This window comes from Saccostrea cucullata, unplaced genomic scaffold (assembly GCF_032062105.1).
Source record: "Saccostrea cucullata isolate Sc308-1 unplaced genomic scaffold, CSIRO_AGI_Scuc_v1 ctg2103, whole genome shotgun sequence".
NCBI classification, from domain to species: Eukaryota; Metazoa; Mollusca; class Bivalvia; order Ostreida; family Ostreidae; genus Saccostrea; species Saccostrea cuccullata.
The window spans coordinates 173,298-180,314 of NW_026926420.1; positions in this window are offsets into that span (position 1 = coordinate 173,298).

The window sequence follows — 7,017 nt, forward strand, 5'->3', positions numbered from 1 at the left end:
GCTTACTAAGTATACCAGCTGTAAAAGATAAACATTTATGAATGACCATAACAATATATGTTAATAACCACAAGGATCTCTGATCTGATTGTACTTGGAGTAGTTAATTAATTTTTGGAGTTCTATTTTTGTATGAAAAATTTACTACCAATCATCATTTACCAAAAAAAAAAGATTTCTTAGAGGAAAAAAAACATATTGATGGTTTCAAATAATGTCTTTTTTATCTTACAGGTAGCATCCCTTTGTCTGAGTATTCTATCCTAGAAGAGAAAAAAATAAAAAAGATATCTCTATCTGTCTTCATGTTTTGAACAGAAGAACATAAGTCCCTGTCATTATATACCGTAACAATATATTTTTTTAAAATTTATATAAGATAGGTATTTTATATAGATTCAAGTACGCATCATATACTACGTGGAGGATATTTTAAATTGTTATATATATATTAAAATACTATACAAAAAAGTAATCATCAAAGGGGGTGCTTTCACCTCCGTGCCAAATTTTCCCGCATTTGACATGTTTTGAAAGAGTCCAGAGTTCACAACTTCCTTGTCCTAATGAACATTTAAGCTACGTATTGATTGCTTTTTTTTTTAATTTGATCTAACAATCTGTATGATTATATTAAGAAAAACATATTCTCTGGAAATAAAATTTTGCTTTTTCTTATGTCTCTAGTAAGTGTTAAAGGGTGTTTTTTTAATAAGTTAGACAAAAATATTTTTTGAAAAAAAAATCTTGAAAACAGTTCCAGGAATTAGTTGAGTATTTCAGTATAGAAGCTGTGGACTTTTTACAAAGTGATTTGAACTTATCCAATCCAAAGCAAAAACCATTTCAGACTTCCATTTTTAAAATATTCAATTCTGTACCATATATCAAGTCATATATTAAAAAAAATTGAACGTTTTTGTAATTTGAGGCTGGCTGGTCATTTTCAGTCGAGAGAAAAGATAAGGTTCCTTTGGGGGAATTGCACAAAAATGACTGTTTGGTATCATTATTTTAGGTTTACTTTGCACTAATATATATAATTTTATTCGAAAAAAATAAACATTAAGTCGACCGTATAGAGAGTTTCTTTTAAATTAGCAGGTGTAAAATATGGTTTTGCTTACTTAAAAATGAGTCAATAATGTTGACGGAACTTTCTTTTTACAGAGTTCTTCATATTACACACAAGGGGAACTCCGTATTTTAGAAAAGATTCATTACATTTATTCTCGTTTCAATACCGATTATCACAAAAGGTGGAGTAGAAACAATACTAGGTGAGAGTTATATTGCTTATTGAAAAGTCTAATCAATGCTACTTAATTATTTTTTTTTCTTGTATTCAGTTGTGATAATGGAAATTGCAAATGTTGCGATAATTTTCATGCAACTTACTGCAAAACCTCTAAAATTAGTAAAAAACTTGCATCCTGTTATAAACACCCGCTATATGATATTGTGATTGGATAAAACGACAAATCTTAATCTCAGTTTGAAAACTGCATCCATTCCTTTATTCTCATATTATAGATTTAAATAAAATCACCCTATAGAAAAATATTAAAACAGGTTACGCTAATAAAAGAGCAGATATAGTGTTTAATATAATTTACGGCTATTTTGAAAATATGATTTCAAAAGACTACATAGATATGACAGCACATTATGAAAGTAGCACCCCCCCTTTTTAACTCTGGCTTCTGAAACGTGCTTGGGTGCAGATTCAAAGTAAATCTATTCTTGATTTCAACGCATCATTCTGTACGTTCTATGGTCCATACAATGACATAGTCAGCAATTACAATCAATCATTAAGTCTTATGGGGACTTCCCATAAAAACTGTCAGACCATCCTTTACAAAGGGGATGGTGAATTCTACATGGAACATGAACCTTCTTCTGATGTAATGGTGTTCCTTGTTAGCTCTGGTCCAAAATTTGTATTGTTTTATTATAGGATTAAACGTTCTTTTTGAAAAATTTATCGATGTGTAAACTCTTGACATTTTACTCAAAAACTAAATAAAAGTGCGAAGCACTTTTATGTTAAGTTTGTGAGTAAAATGTCAAGAGTTTACACATCGATAAATTTTTCAAAAAGAATGTTTAATTCTTATAATTCCAATATCGAATTTTTAAAAATATTTAAATTATTTCTCTTTGAGGCCTCCATACAATCCGTTATTTCTGGACGGTGTAGGAATACATTTTACCGTAAAGGAATTAACGTAATCGAGATGAATTTCGATAGAGTTCAACTTAAATTGTCAAAACAATCGATAAATAAACTTATAACAACTAATGGAATGTTGTTTAAGTCAACAAATATCGTAATTACGAGTTTACTTCAGAATAGTTCGTCTTTGACCATGGCCATGTTGACATAAACAACAACTCTCATAGCGAAACTTGCAGACCGACGACGCCTTCAATTTGCACTTGTTTATTCAAATATTGAGGAACAATATAGAAAGTTAATATGAATTTGATGCTTATAGGGCAAGAGTTTGAGGTACGTTTCTTTTCCCTGTCAAAACGATACAGACTGAGCTTATTTTCTACGTATGAACGTTGAGACAGCGATTTTTAAAATTCACACTCGTGATCGGACAGTGACATAAACATTTTCACGGCGTCCATCAGTTAGGCAGTCTAGTATGTTGCCAGTTTTGTTTAAGCCCTAATTAAATTTAAAGTTTCTTGTATTCATTATTTAGCCAGAACAGACCCAGAAATAACTGCTTTCATTGTTTATACGATAACCTAGTAGTGTCATCAAGAAAGTAGTTCTGATTGAAAGAATTTATCGATGTGTAAAAATTTTCTGGAACGTGTTCTCGTCCAATCAAAACACAGGAAATCAATAGATAAAATGAAGATTGGAATTATTGTCTTTTGAGCATGAATATTATTCCTTATCTTTATACATTACATTGACAAATCCTGCACTAAAACAATGTAAACTTTGTTCTTTGCAATATTGGCAATAACCATGATAACAGAGTCCGTGTTTGGTCACAAAAGCAGTTTACATTTCCCGCGTGTGTTCAATTCCTGAATTTGTTTTAAAGATGAACAATCAATAACTAAAAAATAACTAAATCATAAGTCATAATAGGGGATATCTAATATTTTTAAAAGGAACTTTTTCAGCATAGAAAATCGTGTTTATTTTTTAAATGTAATATTCAAATAAATATTTCATTACTAAAAATATTAAAACCAGTGTTTGATTTAATATGAGAGTAAAAAAGGTAATTGAAGAATGGAAAAAATTTTAAAAATAGCATTTTTATGTATTTATATGTTAATAGAACAACAAATATTTCAGATAGGTAAACAAGATGAAAAGAAATATTTTTTTATCGAGCCAAAAAAAAATTGAAGTCTGAGTTTAACGTTTTAACCTATATGAATAATTATTGGTTAATAAAAATAAAAAAAGTGAACATGTTTAAAAAGGGCCCAACCAATCAACAATAAGGACTATACATGTGTAAATAATGAAAACAGTGGGTTGCAGACAAGGTATTTAATCGCTCCATCATTTTTGTCTAAGATTTACCTGGACTTTCAAGGTAAGAATTTCCCTCGTAGATTAAAAAAAACAGGTTTCATTTTTTAGTATATAGTCATGGTAGGAAACAATTGATGTCAATCAATAAACTATTATTTTTAAGTTTTAACTTCGTCGTTGCAAGTGGGCTTTCGTGCTGAGTTCTTGAATGGAAGATTATATAAAACACAATCAATTGGCCAATAACATTTCCAAATATTACTGTTTATTAAATAGGTAAAATATACGGTCCTTGAACCGTTCTACTTTCTCATTTTCCGTAAAGTCACCGCTCTTGCAGAGGCATTTGTTCAGCGAGCATTCATCGTGCCTTAACCTTTCGCTTTTTTAAGCTTTCGCTCACCATTCGTTTTCCGTTCTTTTACCATTCACTTTGCATTTGCGTTTGCGAAAAAAAATTGTTTGAATGCAACCTCGTGCAATTGTATAGCCAAACTGTGTCAATTTTCACCTATATAATCGTAATCTTCTACAGAATCCATAATATTTTATGAGATTTTGACGCCTGTTGAAAAAATTAGGTTACCTTTATAAAGGACCTTTTAAAATTAGTGATTTAAAGTTCTCATTATTAACTGTATTTACGTCACCTATTATAGAGTGTGATATGACTATACATGTAGTTATATGGTGAAGAAGAACATGAACACGATGTCTACAGGTATGTTTGTTTGTTCATTTCTTACCCAAATGACCATGTCCCACAATGGGATTCGAATCTGTAAAACAGCAAAAACATGCAGAAAACGGAAATCTATAACAGACATAAACTTCTTGTCGTTATATTTCAGATGAAGACATGCGTATTGATCCTTGTGTTGTGTGCTCTCTTACTAGGACTGCTCGATCCCGTGGCCAGTCAACCCATTCTGTGCTGGAGGACCTGCTTTTCGTCCCAGAGCAACAGGCAATGTAGACTAGTAGACTGGATTGTGTGTCAGGCGTTAATCCGGAACACGCAGATGCATATGACTTAAGAAAGAAAAATTGTCAGATAAAATTAAAAAGCTGTCACTATAACGAAAGACCAATATATATCATTTTAATGAATGCATTCAATAGGGAAAACAAGGAAAGAACTAACGCATTTCGCTTTGTTTTTTTAAGAAGATTACAAGTTAATGTATTCGTTCCCAAGTGTAAATTTGGTTCTTATTCAAATTCTATATCTTTTACTCATTCTAACACAGACATATTTTCAAGATTTCTTTCAGCATCTCTGTCCTTTTATTCAATTATTCAACGATTTAAAATGTATTGACAACGTATACGTATAAACAATTAGCAATGATACATCTGTTTTATACTTGGACATTTTACAAAGAAGGACTTTTCTTGCTTATGCAGCTGCAATAAACTATCATATGCACACGAATGTGTATAACTCCCAGTTGTTTTCATGAACAAAAGCATGTTCTGCCCTTAAATAATTTCTAAGACGAATTATTAACAAACAACCTAATGAAGCAGGAATATTAACATTCTCGTTTAAAGTCATCCGGTCTATTTCGATATTTTATGGTCGATGCAATGACATTGTATTTTCAGCAAATATATTCTTTCATTAAGTCAAATACCGAATGACACTTTTAAACCTTATTGTTAGACTTATCTTATCAAACTGAATTTTCGTCAGATTTTCCCGTTACTTCCCGATATGACAACCCTAAGCTGTAAACAAAGGTCATTTTACTCTATTGTGACATGTATGTTTGATGTTAATTGGCTGTCTGTTTTTAAGAATGAATACTACGGCAAATTTTGCTTTATTTTCTTTCACTAAAATGTAAAATAAAATTAAGATTATTTCTCTATCTTATCTTTTTTTCAATTGTATAGAAAATGTTTTTACCATGCTTTCTACTTTAATTTAAAAATAAAACAACAAATCAAGGTGATGCTGAAAAATGAGAGGCTTTCAAAATTAATGCATATGCATTCTTAATTCTCTTCTCCCGGAAATACTGGCAATTAAAAATGCTTCATATTCGTAGAATTGGGCCTTTGATCTAATTTGAAAACTCAATGTCCTAAACTCCTGTGTCACAAGTAAAAAGGGGTTCTGCAGATCAGAGTGTATGCAAGAAAATCCTATATTCTTTTTTCACTTCTTTTGCTGTACCCTCATGCTTTGTTATTCTCAAATGGCGCAAAATTTAAATTTATATATGTCGAAAATTACAATCGGCGAAAAAAAAATGTCTAGGTAATTTAAATGTGTAAAAGGTTTTGAAAACTTGCTCATCCTGTATATTCAATATTAATAAGTTCTGTGGAAAAGAGTGCTAATTCTAAATATTAAAAACTCTTGTTTTCTTAACTCAATGTGCTTTGCATGACATAAAATGATATGACATGTACACTGTATGGCGTCAGAGAACTATTGCATGACATTTAGGATGTACGTTTTTGATTTGAAGATTTGACGAAAAAAATTCATACACATGTGTCGATATTACAGTGTTTATTAACATGTATACAGTCCCTGAAACGTTCTACTTTCCCACCTGAACGGTGAACGAACGCTGAACGAACGGTGAACGAACGCAGAGCGAACGGTGAGTGAACGATGTGCGAACGGTGAACGCAACTTGGTGAACGATGTGTGAACGGTGAACGGTGAGTGAACGCAGAACGCGAACGGAGCGCGAACGCGAGCGCAAAGTGAACGGTGAACGAACGGTGAACGCAAGATGAACGAATTATTCGGAATGCCTTCGGTCTTTTCCTTGTATTGAAATTATTCTTTTATTCTATAATTCAAATGTCAAAATTAAATATATATAAACAATAGATGAACAAAAGAGAAATAAATAGATAAATAAATAGATAAATAATAAAAAAAAAAAAATCTACACATACGTATGCTTAAATCGATATTTTAATAACATGATTTTAATTGCCGTCAAACGTGTATTTGTTACTGCGTTTAGTTAAAAAATAAATTAATCTTTTATAGTAAAAAATTATGCTTATTCTTTTAACTAATAAAAAATGTGGACTTTAGAAGATAAAACTACTACTGAGATAAACAATAGAAAAATAAATAAATAGATAAATAAATAAAAACATTTTTTCTGCACATACACTGTACCTATGTTTTTAAATCGATATTCTAATAACATGATTTTAATCGCCGTCAAACGTGTTGTTACCGCGTGTACTTAAAAAATAAATTAATCTACTTATATAGTAAGTAATTATGCTTATTCTTTTCACTAATAAAATAATGTGGACTTCTGAAGATAAAACTACTACTTATAGAATGAATTAATTACAATGTACGGAGTTGAAACAACCGTACATGTATTTCCGTGCCAAAGCGATTCTGAGTAAAATAACGGATTTTTTTTTTTAATTCACAATTATCTGTTGACATTGAATGTTATCGTACTGCATAAAAATTCTCATTTTATTTAAATTCTACTGCAAAATAT